The sequence below is a fragment of the Rhinolophus sinicus genome, linkage group LG04 (assembly GCF_036562045.2).
Source record: "Rhinolophus sinicus isolate RSC01 linkage group LG04, ASM3656204v1, whole genome shotgun sequence".
Taxonomy (NCBI): domain Eukaryota; kingdom Metazoa; phylum Chordata; class Mammalia; order Chiroptera; family Rhinolophidae; genus Rhinolophus; species Rhinolophus sinicus.
Genome location: NC_133754.1, coordinates 95,801,532 through 95,821,418, shown reverse-complemented (window position 1 = coordinate 95,821,418; position 19,887 = coordinate 95,801,532). Strand labels below are relative to the sequence as shown.

Here is a 19,887-nt window from a genome sequence, read left to right as displayed (position 1 = left end):
ATGAATTTGTACCAAGTGGACAAACAGTTATCCAAGTTTACTATTTGGAAGTGCTGAAAAGGCTGCGTGCAGAAGTTAGACAACCTGCACTTTTTGCCAACAATTCATGGCTCTTGCATCACGACAATGCACCAGCTCACACAGCACTGTCTGTGAGGGAGTTTTTAACCAGTAAACAAATAACTGTATTGGAACACCCTCCCTACTCACCTGATCTGGCCCCCAATGACTTCTTTCTTTACCAGAAGACAAAGGAAATATTGAAAGGATTTTTATATTTATATTTTGATGACATTCAAGACATCAAGGGTAATACGATGACCACTCTGATGGCCATTCCAGAGAAAAAGTTCCAAAATTGCTTTGAAGGGTGGACTAGGCGCTGGCATCGGTGCATAGCTTCCCAAGGGGAGTACTTCGAAGGTGACCATAGCGATATTCAGCAATGAGGTATGTAGCACTTTTTCTAGGATGAATTCGCAAACTTAATTGTCCGACTTCATGTGTGTGTATAAAATATATATACTTTTTAAATTATATTTGACATTCAATATTACTCTACATCAGCTTCAGGTGTACAGTGCAGTGGTCAGGCATCTACACAATCTATGAAGTGATCCCCTAGTAATATTTTTACTGATTTATCCTCTTTTGCAAGGCAAGCAAAATAAAAAATAAACGTGGGACTACATCAAACTATAAAGTTTTTTCACAGCAAAGGAAACCACCAACAAAACAAAGACATCCTACTGAATGGAAGAAGATATTTGTCAATGATACTTCTGATTAGGGGTTAATATCCAAAATTTATAGAAAACCCATACAACTCAATACCAAAAAAACCCACAAACAACCCAATTAAAAAATGGGCAGAGGACATGAAGAGACATTTCCCCACTATTTTCTAATGTTGACTTTACTCCAGCCAAACTGATTCAGACCTTGTTGGCCAACACTCTCACCCCTAGGTCACACCATTCTACTGGCCGGTGACTGATGCCCTGTCTATTCAAGGTATGGCCTCACTACAGCATGGCCACCTGACTCAGTCTGCGTTTAATAAGATCCCTGGGCGACTGGAATCCACAGTAACATGTGAGAAGCACTGGTCTAACTGTCTGTGTAAATCTCCCTCCTACTCTAAGTTCCAGCCTAGGAGCTACCTGTCCCATTGGATCTTTCTTCACCCTGCAGTGATAGTGCCCCTCAACCTGGATTCCTGCATCATTCTCAGAAACCATTCCTAGCTTTGTTGAGTACCTGAGGAAACGGATCACTAGAGTGAGCACAGTACATGTCACCTAAGTTACTCCTCACAACACTTCTATAAGGTCTCATTACCCCCTTTTACAGATAAAGGAACCACCACTCAGAGTAACTCCCCATGTTCAAACAGCTCGTGTCAGAGCTAGAATTTGAATTTAGGTCTTTCTGACTCAAGCCCACGAAACATCAGATATTTTTATAGCAGTAAGACCGACTAAAATCGTACACACTAGAGCATATGAATCCAAACGAATCCTTCAGAGTATTAACTGTGATGACTTGTCATCATCTTGTACGCTACAACTATGAAATTATCGATACAGGAAATCAGCAGCCCAGGACAGAAACTGATGCATTAGTAGACAAATGGTACATAGCCTGTGCCACTTCTTTGATACTTGACGTTTTCAACATTTTAAGATGAACATCTTATCCATGTAATTTGTAGTGTAAGTTTCTATAAAACAGAGACTTTTTAAATGTTAAAATACTGCTTAAAAATGCCTCAGTGTTTTGCACACAGTAAACAAACACAATAAACATGCACTGAACTCCTTTGATTCTCACAATAATTGTGTCGCAGCCATCCCTAATTGGATCTCTAATAGTGTGTCCAAAATGGAATTCCTGGCCTTTCCACCTCTTAACCTGTGACAGCCTGAGCGTCTCATCTTCGTCTGTGGCAATTTCGTCCTTTCAGTTTATTCAGGCCTAAAACCTAAAGTCACCTTTGACTCTTCCTTTTCACACCCCTTCTAATCTGCCAGGAAATCCTGTTGACTTAAGTCCAGAATCGAACCACTTCTACTCCTACTTCTGTGGTCCAGCTCACGAGTGTACCTTACCTGGTGTATTAGTTTCCTAGGACTGCTGTAACTAGTGCCACAAACTCGGGGGCTTCCACAACAGAAATGTATGGTCGCCCAGTTCCGGAGGCTGGAGGTCCAAGGTGTGGGGAGGGTTGGTCCCTTCTGAGGTCTGTGGTGTGAGGGAGACTCTGCTCCAGGCCTCTCTCCTTGGCTTGTAGATGCCGTCTTCTATCTGCGTCTCTTCACATCATCCTCCCTCCATGTGTGTCTTTCTGGCCAAATTTCCCCTTTTTATTAAAATACCAGTGAAATTGGATTAGGGCCCACCCTAGTGACTTCACCTTAACTTAAATGACCACTGTAAAGACCCTATCTCAAAACAAAGTCACATGCTGAGGTACTGGGCCTTAGGATTTCAACACATGTATTGGGAGTGGGGGGGACACAATTCAACTCATAACACCTGGATTACTGCAGAAGCTCCTCGCCTGATCTCTCTACTTCTTGTGCCCCTAAAGCTCATTCTCCACACAGCAGCCAGTTATCTACTTTAAATGGAAGTGAGATCATATCTGCTGCTTTAAATTCCCCAGTGATTCATCGCTGGAGTGAAAGCCAACACTCTTACAATGGCTTGTGTACGGGCCCTGGGATCTGGCTCCCTTTGCCTCTCTGACTTCTTCTCTCCCTCATTCTCCCACGTTCTGCTTCGGCCCCCAGGGCTTCGTCGCTTGCCAGCAAGATTCCATCCCATGGTGTTTCTACATAGTGTTACCTCTGCCTGGAATGTTCTTCTCCCAGATATTGGCATGTCTTATCCTCATCTCCTTCAAGTCTGGTCAAATGTTTTTGACTCAATGAGGCCTTCCCTGACTTCCTTATATACAATTGTATCCCCCAAACCCAGCACTCATTATTGCTGTTTTATGCTTTATTTTTCTCTATACCACTCATCACCTTCTGGATGTCATACACTCTTGTATTTTCTGTTATATTTTGTTTATTGTCTGTCCCCCTCCATTAGAATGTGGCTCAGTGAGGTTTGGTCTCTGTTGTGTCCCCAAGCTCTAGAACAGTGTCTGCTAGCAGGTAGTCAATACATATGTCTCATATGAATAAAAGGATTCTCATTTTATAAAGGTTGAAACTAAAGAACAGAGAAGTTACGCATGTTTCAAGGTTACAGTGAGTCCATAGAGCTTGAATCAGAACGCAGGAGGCCTCCTCGTTCAAAGCTCTTTGTACCATAACCAGACCATAAATATTTTCTTTGTTATGACATCAATATATATGCTAATTAAAGCTTAAAATACAGATTTAATTTTCATTTTAAAGACTATCTTCTGCTTGGTCAAGTTATTTCTGTCTTAATAGGCAATTTAGATTATTGCATTGTCAGTCTAATGAAGTCTAATCCTATCCTACATAGCATGCACCCCAAACACAAACTCTTTCTCATTTGACTCAGTGGCTGCTTCTGGGTCATTAATAATAATGGCAAATAATTAATAATAAGAATACCAATATTTTACTATATTAAGACATTTTTTCATTTTTATAAAGTAATACATAGACATGGTTGAAAAAAATCAAATATTATGGGAAAGGCCTGCAATAAAATGTCCCCAACTTTCAGAATATGTCTCGAATTCCCCCCCCCCCCCCGCCCCGTGCTTTCCCCTGACACTCTCTCTTGGTGCTTTCTGTCTTCCCATGTAGGTTCCCTTCTGTGCCTCTCCTTCTCTTGGGTAGAATCCATTTCTTAGATCTCATGTCTTCTCTTAGATTATTTCCTTACTTTGCTGGAACTCATCTTTAAGTAAATTCTTTAAAAAAAGGTTATGGGAAGTAAACTGTGAGTGCTTAAGTGTCTGAATATATATTTATTCTGCATTCACACTTGCTTGTCATTTGGCCGGAACACAGACCCCACCTCTCAATGGAGAAGGGTCGATCGCATTGTAAGATAAGCATGGGGGAAAGGGGGTATACATCGGTGTGGCCCTCGGGGAAACTTTCCTCTGCCACCGTGAGTGTCTTGGCAACAGGAATACTGGCCTCTTGATTTCTCCTTCCTCCTGCTGTGCTCGGCCCCTGGTCCCTGACTCTGCTTTTCCTGAGCTCCTCTGGAAAGATTGACTTTCTGACCCCTGACTCTTGGCTCCTACCCCATGCCAGTGTCCACTTTCTTCCACTGGTTTTCTTTTTTGCATTTTGCTGCTATACTGGGTTCACTGCACGTGTCATTGACACTTTGATTAATATGTCTGCAGATCTTAGGCAGAAGAAAGAGTGCTTGCAATTACAGTAATCTAATGAAAAGGACAAGTACAACAGAAGTAATTAACCCCTGTTTTCCTGTCGAGGTTTCTGTTCTCCTTTCCCCTACTCCAGGCTACACGTTTTCCTGCTGCAACAAACCTAAAGCTAGAGCATTTAAATGCAGAGAGCAACTAATGTAAAAGAAAACGGTTTGCATTTGGAGAGGTTTATTTTCTTGGCAGAAGGGTTATTTCAAGTCTGCGGCTTCCTTGGTGGACTCATGTGTTTAGAGATCAGTGAGTAAGTGGCAGAGCTGTTGGGAGCTCAAGGTTGTGGTGCCACAAGCAACAGACGACAAAAGACCCCTCCAATATAGTGTTACCAGTAACTGAAAAGTGGGGATTGAGAATTGGTTAGAAATTATATAAGGGAAGATATAAAATAGCTGACTATGTGGAGAGGGAGAGAGGATTTCTTGGGGGAAAAGGCTGGGATTTCTGGGAGGCCTCTACCCCCACCCCCAACACACAAGCAGTAAGGGACTTGCTGGGTGCCGGCCTGGGCTAGAGAGAGCTGAAGAGGCCCAAGGCTGCCTGGGGACGCTGCTCTGGGCAGTGCCTGGGAAGTGATAACCCAGCTGGCCTGGTTGGGCCACAGCGCAGAATCCTGGCCACCAGATGTGGAACCTGGGTAAGAGAAAGGCTTATGGTCATTTGGAAGAGATCTTGTCCAAGAAAGTGGCCTGCCACGGTAAGGATTGCTCAGCAGTAAGATTGTGGGGGATTCCAGGGGCTGAGGCTGAAGAGGGGCGTCTGGACGGAGAGGTACCCTGAAGAAGGGAAGGAAAGAATCTGCTAGAAGCATCTGCCAAGCCCGGAAAGACTGCCTGCCACCATGTCACAGGGAAGAGCTTTCTGTCGGGGATGTCTCCACTCCTTACACTGCCCTCCAGGATTCACCATGGAGCCATCAGAAACAGCAGTCAACAGGTAATGGGGGCATCGGGCAGGCGAGAAGAAAGGGAGCACGTCACCTCCCCAAGCCGGCTCCTCATCTGTGACTGCCTTAGCTTGGTGGGAGAGGGCGAGGGATGGGAGGTGATTGAAGTGTTAGTTAACGTATTGGACCAAGCCCTCCAAGTTTGAATCTGAGATGTATGACTTAAAGTAACCATAGGGTTTGTCTATTCAACAGCGGTCACAAAGGCCAGGCGCTTCCCTAATTTTCATCCAGAGGCAAGGACTGTACTCTCCCCATTGTATAAGTCATAAGGTGGAGTGAGAGACAAAACAATATAATAATAATAATAATAATTGGAGGTCGCTCACTAATGCTGGATCAATGCACTGCTAATAAGTGCTTTGGGAAGATTATTTTCCCCGTTGACTGGCAGAGGGGAGTCACCGCAGTGGCCCAGCTGCCCCGCCCCCCAGGAGGGCTCCCGGAATGGCCGGGGTGTGGGGGACGCCGCTGTATATTCTGCCTGAGAGCCTTAGACAAAACTCGTGGACAGGTAGGAGAGCTGCATTTCATGGCCCATTAACCTTGGAAGGGCCACATAGAAAATGACAAAGCTGGATCTAAATTTAGGTCTGGCTGGCTTCGTAATCTGATCCATCTCGGCTTCTACAGATACACATACTGTGTGTGCCTATAATGCATATGCGCGGAATTAAGATGAAGAGGAAACTCAGCAGAATCTTAGTGGTGGGTAATTCTGGATGGTGCTATTATCGATGGGTTTTAATTTACTAAGCAGAAAGGAAGCAACAAGTTTCTTTAAATGATAAAATTGATACATGACAGGCCTATGGAAAACGGTGAAAGCAAGGGTCAAGGTAATGGGTTTATCTGACTTAGAAGGTCACGTTAGTTTGTCTTCAGACAGTGTTATGCTGATGGGCTATGGATCTGATGATGTCCCAGATCAATTTCTATGTTACTTTAACGTCATTTGACATATAAGACCATAACGAATGTCTTTAGTTAGATAAGGAAAAGAACAATATGTGTTGTTTTCTTTTAAAACCAAAATCAAAGCTAACATTTTATTATTGGTTTAAACATTTTAAAAAGTCAATTTCTTCCCTAATATAGGAATGAAACCCATGCCTTAAACAATACTATGTCCTGGATAGGTTGAAAATTAAAGGGTGGAAAAATATAACTGGCAAGTTATAACAAAATGGAAACTGGGAGTGGTACCGTGTTTCCGCCAAAAAAATAAGACCTAGCCAGACCATCAGCTCTATTGTGTCTTTTGGAGCAAAAATTAATATAAGACCCGGTATTGTATTGTACTGTACTGTACTGTACTATACTATATTATATTATATTATATTATATTACATTACACCCGGTCTTATATTAAAATAAGACCAGGTCTTATATTGATTTTTTGCTCCAAAAAATGCGTTAGAGCTGATGGTCCGGCTAGGTCTTATTTCCGGGGAAACATGGTATATGAAGAATAGGTACTTTAAGACAAAAAGCGTCATCACCACATAATAATAAAAGGTTCATTTTACTGGGAATATGTAATAATGTAATTATTCTAAATTTGTGCACTAGTAAGATAGACTCAAATTATATGAACATAAAAGAGTCTAAGGGACAAATCTGTTATCATAATGGGTGAGTTCATTCTCTCAATTATTAAGTTACAAACAAAAAATTAGTAATGATACAGACTACTTGAACAAAACACTAACGTAACGTGATGGGCAACAAACTTAGATAACACACATTGTTCTCAAACACATATGTGTCCTTTACAAAAATTGTCCATGTATTAGCCTTATGGATAATTCTCAACAAATTTCAAATAACTGATATTATGTAGATCACATTTTGTTTTCTGGCCACGGTACCATAAGATACTTTAAAAATATTCAAACATCTAAAGATCGAGAGAATATATCATGAAGGAAATTTTAAAATACTGGTATTGAACCATAGTAATGATACACATTAACAGTTATGGGATGAAGCAAAAGTGGTACTTGAAGAGAGATTTGTGTCATTAAATCCTGATATCAAAAGAAAAACAAGTCTGAAAATTAATAAACCAAGCACCTAACTTAAGATATTAGGAAACAAAAATAGTGCTGCAGAATTGGAAAGCCATGTGCAAAAGAATGAAACTGGACTGCTATCTGTCATCATGTACCAAAATTAATTCAAAATGGATCAAAGACTTAAACATAAGACCTGAAACAATAAACTGCATGGAAGAAAACATAAGTACTAAACTTATGGACCGTGGGTTCAAACAGCATTTCATGAATTTGACTCCAAAAGCAAGGGAAGTAAAAGCTAAAATAAATGAATGGGACTATATCAAACTTAAAAGTTTCTGCACAGCAAAAGAAACCAGTGACAAAATAAAGAGGCAACCAACTGAATGGGAAAAGATTTTTTGCAAGCAGTGCCTCCGATAAGGGGCTCATATCCAAAATATACAAGGAACTCATGCAACTCAAGAACAAAAAAACAAACAACCCAATTGAAAAATGGGCAGAGGACCTGAAGAGACATTTCTTCAAAGAGGACATACAAATGGCAAATAGACATATGAAAAAATGCTCAACATCACTAATCATCAGAGAAATGCAAATAAAAACTACAATGAGATATCACCTCACACCAGTTAGAACGGCTATCATCAACAAGACAAATAGTAACAAGTGTTGGAGAGGCTGTGGAGAAAAAGGAACCCTCATACACTGTTGGTGGGAATGCAGACTGGTGACGCCGCTATGGAAGGCAGTGTGGAGGTTCCTCAAAAAAATTATGAATAGAATTACCATATGACCCAGCAATCCCTCTCCTGGGTATCTACCCCAAAAATCTGAAAACATTTATACGTAAAGACATGTGTGCTCCGAAGTTCATTGCAGCTTTATTTACAGTGGCCAACACATGGAAACAACCAAAATGTCCTTTGATAGATGATGAATGGATAAAGAAGTTGTGGTATATATACGCAATGGAATACTATTCGGTGGTAAGAAAAGATGAAATAGGACTATTTGTGACAACATGGATGGATCTTGATATTATAATGCTAAGCAAAATAAGTCAGACAGAAAAAGCAGAGAACCATATGATTTCACTGACATGTGGTATATGAACCAAAAACAACAAAAGAACAAGACAAACAAATGAGAAACAAAACCTCATAGACACAGACAATAGTTTAGTGGTTACCAGAGAGTAAAGGGGTAGGGGGGTGGTAGATGAGGGTAAAGGGGGTCAAATATATGGTGATGGAAGGAGAACTGACTCTGGGTGATGAACACAAAATGTGATTTACAGCTGATGTAATACAGAATTGTACACCTGAAATCTATGTAACTTTACTAACAATTGCCACCCCAATAAACTTTAATTTAAAAAAAAGGAAACAAAAATAAATTCTTTAAAATGTAGAACAGAAGCGGTAAGAGTGGAAATCAAAGAAATAAAAAATAAAGACTCAGTAGACAGACTTAATAAAGCCAACAATTGATTCTTTAAAAAGAATCTATTAGTTTTATTAGACATATCTATGGAGAGAAGGATCAAGACAAAAAATACAGAGAAAGCACAAATAATGTTAAGAATGAAAAGGGGACCTAAGTGTAGATACAGAAAAGATTAAAAAGATCATAAGAATATTATAAATAACTTTATGCCAATTAATTTGAAAATCTAGCTAAAATTGACAAATTTCTAAAAATGAAACTTATCAAAACTGAGGAAAGAAGAAAGTAAAACTTGAATCAGTAAAGCTATTCCTAAAAAATAAAAACTGGGTATGAATTATTTTGTAACTGAATCCTATCAATGTTTTAAGAGATTATAAAGAATAGACAAAGAATGCTCCTTAAATGATGAGATAAACTGTGACACCGCTACAAGTTGAATACAAAATAAGACAAAACAGTATGGAAAAATTTCCAGGCCAATGACATTCATGAACATAGATTTTTTTTTAAAAAAAAATTCTAAACAAATATTAACTAGATGAATGTAGCTGTTTATTTAATAAAAAAAGAAAAAGAAAAAAGCTAATGAATTTTTTACAATGGGTTTATCCAGGAATGCAAGTCAGATGAATGTTACCACATTAACACATTAAAAGAATAAAACCACAGGATCTTCTCAATAGATGCAGAAAAGGCATTTGGTAAAATTAACCACCCATTCTAAATAAAAAGTCTCAGTGAAATAGAAATAGACGAGAACTGTCTTACTCTGATAAAGACTACCAGTAGCAAATTTGATTTTCCATAGGGAATTGTTAGAAGCATAACCTTTAAAATTAAGACTAAGACAAGGATGCCTATTATTACTGCTGTATTTGATGTTGTTTTGGAGGTCCCAGCTAGTGAAGTAAGATAATAAAATGAAAGTAAAAGTGTAAGATTGCACATAGAAGGCACAAAACATTATTATTTATATGTAGATGATATGATTCTTTGCATAGAAAACATGTTTCTATTCTACCTCTTGAGTGGTTTCATTATGGGCATTTCATTTATTATGAGGCTGTGTGACACATTGCATATATTCTTGTTTATGCAGTAAGTGCATTAAAATAAGATGTAGAGGAGAAACACATGACAAATGCTTGTCCTAACTCAGGTGTGTTTGTGTACATCTGGTGGCTGTGTAGGGGGGAAGAAAGAGCCCCCCAGCACCAGAGGGACTTGGTTTCCAGAAGGAAAGAAGCATTCTGAATAGGGTTGTATTTTCTCTCACTAGATTGGCTCTTGGCCCAAGTCTGTCAGCTAAAGAGAGAGAGGCCTGAAAGTAAACAGCAACAGCTCTGTTACCCCAAGCTCTAGAAGTCACTGAGAGAAAAGCTGCCCTGATGGGCAACACCTCTACGTGATTGTCACCTGCAAAGGGAAGGGAGCCATTTCTACTTCTCTGTAAAGCTCTGAGTGCCCCATGAGGGCTCCAAGGAGGAGGTGATGGCAGACTGGAGGGCACAGGTCCTGGGGGCGGCCCTTGTGCTTCTTCCATGCGGCAGCGTCCCCGGGACCCTTTAGCTGCCCAAACAACTTGCTGGGTGGAGGCTCAGTTCCCAGGGGGACACGGCTGAGACTAGACCTGTGTGTCCACAAGAGACGCTTGGAAACGCCTTGCGATGCTTGGTGACAGTTATTCCTCTGACCTCAGCTGTATCCACAGCCCAGGTGATATTTCTATTTAGGAGAATGGGATTTACAAAACACTGAATTTTTGTTCATTGGAACATAGATAGTATCAGGGGTAGTCATATCTCTCTGTCTCTCTGTGCTTGGTTCTCTCTCTGTCTCTGCCTCCCTCCCTTCCCATCTCCCTCCATCCTTCTAAAGAATTTTGCAGGCCTCTGGGCACAGACCCCTAGTTGATACTGTTTGCTCTTATAGGGGTTCCTAAATATTTTTCCAGAATAAAGAGTAAAGTTTCCCAGGAAAAGCGCTACCGTGCACGGCCTTGGTTTCAACGTGACATGTCCCCATGGCTCTCTTTCCCTTGGTCTGACTGAGCATGACGCACGTCTGTGGGTGTACGCTCTGCTGCACTGCTTTTGTTTCCAGAGCTGGGGTGTGAATACCACTATGTTAGTGTTATAATTTTGCCCTTTCTCTGGCATTGTGCTTCTTAACTCAAAATGTTCTAAACAAATCTCTTAAGAATCTTAACATAATTATCAATGTTTTATGTGTAAATGCCAAGGTTGACAAACGGCTCTGAGAAATTTAATTAAAACCTGAGTCTGCTTATTGGGAAATTGAGAAGCAGCATTTTATTTGCTCCTAAATACATTTGCACATAAACAGAATATAATTTGATGCTGGAACCCAAGAGATATTAAGCACATATTAATTGATTATTATGGAAAGAGCTTAAGTGTATCATTCCATGAAAATTGTGACGATCCGATCTAATTGAACAATGCAAATCTCTGCATAGCTAATAGTTGTCAAGCCCTAATAGTAGTCACGTATGTCAAGCAATAGTCTAAATATGAAGGTTTAAAAACATTTCTTACAGATTGTTGCGATTGGGTTGTCCTATAATGTAAGGATTCTACTGTCTGCACCAGGTAGCATAGCTTTTCAGTAATTTTTCTTAGATCAACTTGAAATGAGATTGCCAGATCAATATATTGAAACAGTGAAATGGCAGTCTTGCCATTCAAACAATTACAGCTGGGTGTATAAAACTTACATTTTGCAAGGTCAGGCTTTTACCATTGGAAGTCTGTAGATATCCTTAGATTTTAGCAGAAAACAATAGCTTCATTAATTACATGAGCTCTGTTAGGCTACTTAGCAGAATATGAGTAGGTTTGCATCAACATTTTAGAAACATTGATTGTTGTGTAGTCTCCATCAATCTAGAGAATTAATGCTCTGATCATACCTAGTGCATCTGTGGTAAGAACAGCTCTGATGTTAATAAGAATAATTGCTGTGAATATTTCTAGTATTGAAACTTTTTGAACCTTCTAAAATCTGTTTTGAAGACCTTGGAATTATGAGAAGATAGCAAAGACAATACCCATTTCATTATAGTGGTACCTTTTGTTAGGTTAGCATCTCTGTGGTTGTCAGGCTTTTTATTTTTTGCTCCACCGCTGAACCAAACCAACAAGCAAGAAGAATCTGGAAACCAAGTCAGTTCCCAGTGGGCTCGAAAGAGAGTTGTTAGCATCTTCGAATATAAAATGCAAAATAATATTGACAAGGTGAGTTGTTGGCAGGATAAGTAACATTATGCTTATTGGGAACAAGAGTGCAATATTTTTGGTGAGTGAAGTGATCTTGCTGGCTTGAGATCCTGAAAAAGTCACAAGACCTTTTGGAGCCTTAGTTTCCTTATATGTGAAATGGGTGGTTTGACAGACAATCTGGAATGTATCTTCCCGGTAGGAAACTATTTCTCTGAAACAAATATGAGAGAGGATTCATTATATACAAATACAGAATTGCTAAGCCTCCTGATGGTACATGAAATGACCACGTCATATAAAACGAGACCTTTGGCGTGTTGAGATAGAAGCCCTGGCCCAGGGGCAGTACAGGTGACACCACTCTGTCCATCTGCCTCTCTCACTACTCTTCCACCCATTGGATGAAAACCACTATGTGTGGACGCCTCCAAGCACTGCGAGCTCCTCTAGGATCTCATTCCTGCTGTAGGGCACCCAACGCGCAGTCATGAGAAGGACAGATGTTTTCATACTGTGTGGGACCCTCAGGCTTTGCACGCTTACAGACATGCAGTTTCTTGTCACTGGTGACCTTGGCACAGGTTCAAGCACTACATGTTTCTGAAGATGCTTGTCTGTATTACGACTTTTGTCATCAGAAGTTTTCCTCCATCCATAACCCTTGGGATCATTTGCTAGTTCCCCTCACCTCCGTTCTGTTCCTTGGGGATGTTGGGGTCTTTTCTTTCTGGACCCAGGGGCTACCTTTTGGCCCCGCACTATTTTAATGCCCTATTTGTGCCCTGCAACACTCTCTTCTGTTTATGTCCATATCTTCTATTGTAAAATCTCCAAGAGCAAGTATCGTGTCCAGGACACTTGACATTGTTGGTACTGTTTACCTGGTTTGATTACTCTGAGCACCAGCATCTTGATGGTAATCGGAGAGTTAATTGGTGTCTTTGATAATCAGTCTGGTTTTGGGTAGCAAGAAAAAGAAAATCCCTGGTTTAATTGACTTAAACAAAAAAGAAAATGTGTCACTTATAGCAAGAAGCCTGGATCAAGAACCCAAGTGAGGGTCAAGTAAGTAAGGACCCGCGTTCATACTGCTGAGTATCTGGCTTGTTCTCATGGTTGCAGAATGGCTGCTGCGGTTCCAGTCATCACATCTAGCTGTGATAATAGCAGCAGAAAAAGGGGGATTTTCTGTGAGTCTCTTTTTGTTAGCAAAGATATCTGTTCCATGCTGCCTCTTCCCACGACCTGTCAGATTTTTGTAAGTGTGTTATTGACCAGAATGTCTTCATCAATTACGTGGAAAGAGGAATAAAACTATCATGATTTTTATTTAATTGATATCTTGTTTTATTTGACCAATTTATTTCTATAAGCATTACAAGAGGTGTTAAATAATACATAATACCTTCTTTTTGTATGTAACAGAGCTGGAACCAGATGATATTAAAGCTTTAGAATTCACTTCTGTCTGGAAGGTTTGTAAAAATTACTTTTATGAGTGAAAGGATTTTACCATTGTTATCAGTATGATTTTTCTCTAAGATTCCCGTATTTAATATTCCTGACCTGCCAGGAAATGCAATTCTTTACTGTCTGTGAGATTTGAAGATCACAAGTCATAGAACAGATGGTTTTCCTAGGAAGACTTTACAGATGTCATTCTCACATGTAAAACGCAGTCTTTGTTCCTTAATAGAGGGTTTATCACATCTAATTAAATGCAATTTTTGGCATAGGCAATATTCAATTATATTCTGGTAAGAAAAGGAGATGGCCATAGGCTGTAATTCTCTCCAGAGGTGGACAAACTATATCAATTTGTTTGGTTAAATTTTTTTAAAAAATTATAAAATAAAAAATTTGGTCACAAAAAGTAAGGAACTTAGTAAAGGTACTTTCCATATTATTTAATCTGTGTTATCATTGTTTTGTAGACAGAGCCAATCAATATATATCACTGTAATCCAAACATTTATTTTAAAATAGTTTTGATGATGCAAATAGCTTTGATGAAAATAGCTTATAATTTATATGTTATGGGACAAGATAGCTCATGGGAGTTCTTATTTTCCTTTGAGTTTTGAAAGTTAATTTGGAACAAAATGCCATGTGAAGAGTGCTTCATTCCACTGTGTGAGTAGGTATAACCTTACAGGTGAGAGATGAATTAAATTAAACATTTTTTTCTAATGTAGATTTAAATAAAATATTGATCATAATGAAATCAGTACTCACAAACCTTTGGGAACACAGATCCATCCACTTCCGTTATAACTCACCTTTTAATTATTGAAAATACTGAATTTGTTATTCAATTTATTTATTAAATAAAAGTGAAAGTTCTTTGCACTGTGTGCATGTGTGTGTGTACGTGCACGCGCGCGCATGTGTGTGTGTGTGGTGCATTTAGTATCCAGAGACAGCATTTTCTGCTACTATTCTCGATTTTCTTTTGTACTTCTAGATACATTCCCAGCAGGATCTTAATGTTGTTAAATTAACTTATAAAGGCTGGAGGGAGAACACGGCCTCCTAGACAGCACATTATAATGCCCCTCTGAGAAAAGAATTACAGCAAAAGTTGGACCTAATTGTAAAAACATTAAACTTATAAAAGCATGAAATTACATCTTAGGGTGTACATGAAATAATGTCTTCTTTGTACGGTGGTTTTTTCATATATATCACTCAGGCTCAACAACACACAGTTATGCTTTTGCACCACTGAGGACTGCATTGCAAAGCTGTATCATTTGCTGCAAAAAAGAAAAGGAAAGGAAAGGAAAGAAAAAAAGATAGGAAAGGAAAAGAAGGGAAGGGAAGGGAAGGAAAAGAGAAAAGAAAAAAGAAAAGGAAATAGAGAAGGGGAAGGGAAGGGGAGGGGAGGGAGGACTACCCCAAACCATTTGGGCTGGTGCAGGAGAAAATGGTGCTTTGAAGATTGCCTTTCTTCTGGATATCTACCCCTGTGCTGGGGCCCCAATGGGGGCTCAGCAATTTCTGCAGACTGACGACCTCCGTGGATCTGTGGGGCTGGCCTGTCTTGGTCTCCAGGTCCTGTGGGAAACCAACATTCTTACATCCACAGGATCAGGGCCAGGCCACATGGCCCAACATCACACTGACAGCCAGTTGCTGCCACTTAAACCCAACTGCCATGTCAATTTGTTTGCAAAAGACATTCCAGTACTGGAAAAGCCAAGCAGCATGGTTCTGTGGATGGAGGAAGCAAACCATCTCTGAACTCACCAGAAAGCACCTCTAAGACCTGTGGACGGCTCAGCATGTTGCCTTGATGGTGTGAAAAAGCAGAGGGAAAAAGAACTAGCTCCTACCTACGTAGCACTGTTTTTATTCTTTTGATTTAAATAAGAGTAACATATTTTTTGGCCCACAATTTGAAAATGGCCCTCTCTAGAAAACAGTTCTCTAGCATGTGTTTAAATGGACAATAACATGTGTACTTTAGGATGACCGGCAAAGAGCTCCATCTTCCAACGCAGATAGAAAGCCTCTGGGATCAGAAAGAGCAGCGCTCTCATCTCAGCTTTGTGGTCCTGAGCAAGTTCCCTTTAATCTTCGTTTTTCATGGTAGTTATGGTCTATTAGGTTGGTGCAAAAGTCATTGCGGTTTTTGAGATTATTTTTAACCTTTTAAACTGCAATGCCTTTTACACCAACCTACTATACAGTTGCTGAGAACCCCGACTTAGGTAACTAACGTTGAAACATTGAACCATTGCTCCAAGAGGAAATTAACACAGGGAAGGTTCCTGCAAGCCTCGATCACAGCGTTTTCATCAGCTCATCAATACACAACCTTATTTGATATATGTTTCTGCTCAAAGACACCTTGTTTAATATACGTTGTTGATTCACATTGAACTCACAGCCAAGAGACTCTAATTTATACCTTCTGAACAACGCTTATCTAACACGTTTTTGCTGTAAAGCACATTCCAGTCCTTTTGCCCTTAGGAACACTAGACAGCACTGCACGTGGGGGCCATTTTAAATGGTGAAATCACCAACGAAAAGCACAAAAGTACTTAAACATGGCACTAAATAGACCAGGGGAGTCCAAACTTTTTTCAACGTTTTTACCAAGGGCCGTATGCAGTATAATACACAAACAGCTGGGCCACTCACTCGAGGTGAAGCACGGATTGCCTCACCTGGTTTATTTAAGTAAACTAAATATATTTTTGGAATTTGCTGCGGGCCAATTAACAATGGATTGCGGACCGCAGTTGGCCCGCAGGCCACAGTTTGGACACCCCTGAAGCAGACCATGTAAGAGACACTTTATATTCTGAGCACTGAAACAAGGAGGCAAAACATTGGCTTTTTGACCTCAGCAGCAATGTATCAGGTGACACAAATTTTTCGCTGCCCTGCACATGCCCACAAATGACCGCACAAGTGCTGCAAGATTTGATTTGGGGAACAGATAAATGTTAGCGAGTAGGTGAAGCCCTAAATACGGAAACCATCAAGAATGAGGATGGATTGTACTTAACCTGCGTGCACTTCAGTTTTCTCGTCTATGAATTAGAAATTTTACAGGTGATTCCTGAAGGTTGCTGGGGAGATGAGAGGAAGAGGTTTTCATAGCATGTGGCACTGATTAGGAACTTACTGATTTCTTCTTTTGTCTCTTTCCCTATGTTCTCTCCAGCCTTGTTTTAGGACCATCCTGCTGCCACCTGCCCTTGTCCTTCCCATGAGGTGTCCTACCTGCATCCTGCTAATTCACATCCATCTTTTCTTTTGAGACAGGGGTACAACTCACCTTTGCCAAGAAGGTTTCCAAATAATCTTGCTCTTACAGTTGGTACCACATCAGTTTAGGTGGTAGCTCTTCGTTTGAATCTGGTTTTAGAACTTGTCCCCTTGAGCTTTGTAAACTTCTGTCTTTCCTATTCCTCACAGCATAGATCCCACTCTATGATTAATGCTTGAATAAATGAATAAACTCATGGAAGAAAGAAGTGCCCAAACCTACCAACCTGGTTCTCCATTTGAATGTCATGCTCTTGACCACTCTGTGTACCCTCGGTTAAAAGGTCCTCATGACAGCCTTAGGTACTTGATTGGCAGCTGCGTAGTATGATTTGAGGGACACATATTGCAGCTCTTCAGCGAGCCAACTTGTCAGAGTCGACATGTGTCTCCACAGGGAAACAAACGCAAGGAGGACGGAAGCAGCCACACAGGTGATTCAACACTGCCATTCCTCTCACCCCCAACAAGTGCATGATTGAAGGTATTTTGGATGGAATCTTACAAATATCCTACACTCTGACCCAGTTCTCCAGCTGGGAGAGAATGTCCTTTCTCTCTATTTCATGGACCTGTGTAGATAGACCTTGATTGACATGACACTAGTAGTCTTTGATAGCTTTCTGACCACCATACCTGGAATCAGCTTCTTCCTTAAGAAGCCCTGGCATGTTTTAGAGAGAATGGGTCATTCTGGACCACATTAAGGATGGCCATTTTGTTTCTTGTGCTTTTAAGTTAACAGGGCTAAAGAATAAAAGAGGTATATATATATACCTTTTAAATATATATATATATATATATATTTAACATATGTATTTATATAAATATATGTTTAATATATACATATATATTAAAATACCTCATGTCATATTGATAATGCCAATTAAAATATGAGACTATAAAACTTTTATTGAACCTATTCTCTATTATGTCATGATCCTCTTTCTTCTATACCAAGAATGTCGGTCTCAAGGATACTAGAAATGACAGAATTAGGATAAACCATAATTACTTATTTTTTAAATCCAATAATCACATACCACAGTCCCAGAATAAAAATACTATAAAATCAATCTAACCACTAAAAACAAAACAAATAAAATTTGCATATACTCCCTCTGTTCTTCCCCATTAAAAAAAACAGTCATACTAACTCTGTATTATCAGAGCATATAGCCACTACATACTATATATACTCCTTTTTAAAGAAATTATTTTTATTTATTTCATTTAATTGAGGTCTAATTAACATATAACATTATATTCGTTTCAGGTGTACAGCGTGACGATTCTCAGTTTGTATCCATTGTGACATGATCACCACAGTAAGTCTAGTTAACATCCATCACCTTACATGGTTACCAAAAATTCTTTTCTTGTGATGAGAAATTTTAATATCTACTCTCTCAGCAACTTTCAAATATGCAACACAGTATTATTAATTGTAGTCACCGTGCTGTACCTTATATGCCCTGTTCTCTCTGAACCCTCATTTAGTCTTAGTTCTACAGGTTACTATATAATTATTGCTCACCCTCCATCTTATATCCCTCTAGTCATTTTGGTTCTCTGAAGCTCATCCTTAGCAGATTTCTCAGGCAGAGCTCCTGGAAACATTTCTTGAGTTCTTGCATATTGATAATAGTGTCTTGATATAAAACCAATGACTTACACTTTCTTTCTTGAAGAATCCCAAATATGTTATTCTATTTTCTTTTGGCATAAATGTTCTTTTTTAGAAGTTTGATGATAATCTAACTTTCCTTCTTTATGAGTTAGGTGTTCTTTTTTTCTAGGTGCCCAAACATCCCTCCTTTCCTTTCTCTCTGTCTCTCTCATTCTTTCTTTCTTTCCCCCCAGTAATTTTACTAGAATATCTCTTGGTCATTCTAGGTTGATATTCTCAGGGACAAAATGTGCTCTTTCAATATGTAGTTTCAACTTTTTTTCTACTTTAGGAAATTTTTCCTGAATTATAGTTTTTAGTATTCATTCTGTTTTCTTGCTTTGGTTTTCTTTTTCAGGGACTCATATTATCTGCAGTTTTAATCTTAAGTATTTACTTTCTTTCAAATCCCTTTTTTTCTTTTTCTTCATTTCCTTTTTATTTTTTATTTTTTCAATTTTCCTCTCTTTATCTTTTATGTCTCTTAAGGCAATATTTCTTATTTTTATTCATTCTTGTGTTTTTTTTTTTAGTTTAGTCTAATTCTACAATGATTTTTAAACTGATTCTTTCTTGAGTTCAGCTACCTCATTTCTGAATTTTTCTAATTCTGATTTATGTTCTCTCCTGTCATATACTTTTCTTACTGTCTTCTATCAGTTTGAAACAGTTAGTTTTGACCTGCTTTGTGGGCAAATCTTTCTACTGTACTTTAATTGTCTGCAGGCATATTCAGTTCCTTATTCTCTTTTTTTTTCTTATGATAAATTTGTATAGGATTTGACCTTGGAACTTTTCTGTTGTCAGTCTTTATGGGAACTTAATTTTCCTGAAATCTTACAATGAGATGTAGTTTAAGAAAGTTTTTCTAACTCAGAGTTCCCACGTCTGTCATTTTTATATAGTTTTAAAAAGTTTGGTGACTTGACTTGCTTTCTGAAATTTCCTGGATTTGTTTCCTCCCCATTTTGACTTGGACCCTTTCTTTAAAAGTACAAAATGATTCATGAATTTGTATATCATTTTTGCACAGGGGCCATGCTAATCTCTGTATTGTTCCAATTGTAGTTTATGTGCTGCCAAAGCAAGCACAACCAAAGCCTTTTAACAGGTTTCAGCACTCTAACAATAAATTCTTCCCATAGAAATTAGTTTAAAAATGGAAATCTGATTATGTCACCCCACCCCCATTCTGATTCCTCAGTGGCTTCCCACTACACTTGGGATAAAATCCAAAATCCTTGCCGTGGCTGAAAGGCTCTGTACAACCGGGCCATTGCCTAATTCTCCGATCTCATTGTGTACCTCTCTTCCCTGGCCCCCTTACTCTGGTCAGACTTCGCTCTGCTTTCAGAACAGCCAGGTTTATTCCACCTCAGAGCCTTTGC

General features: G+C 39.3%; 1 non-coding gene across 1 annotated transcript; it reads right to left on the bottom strand.

Annotated features, from left to right (window-relative positions):
* Positions 1–19,487: 19,487 nt before the first annotated feature.
* LOC141571388 (U6 spliceosomal RNA) lies at positions 19,488–19,591 on the bottom strand. The gene has a single exon (XR_012496136.1). It is a non-coding gene; the product is annotated as a U6 spliceosomal RNA (small nuclear RNA).
* Positions 19,592–19,887: the final 296 nt, after the last annotated feature.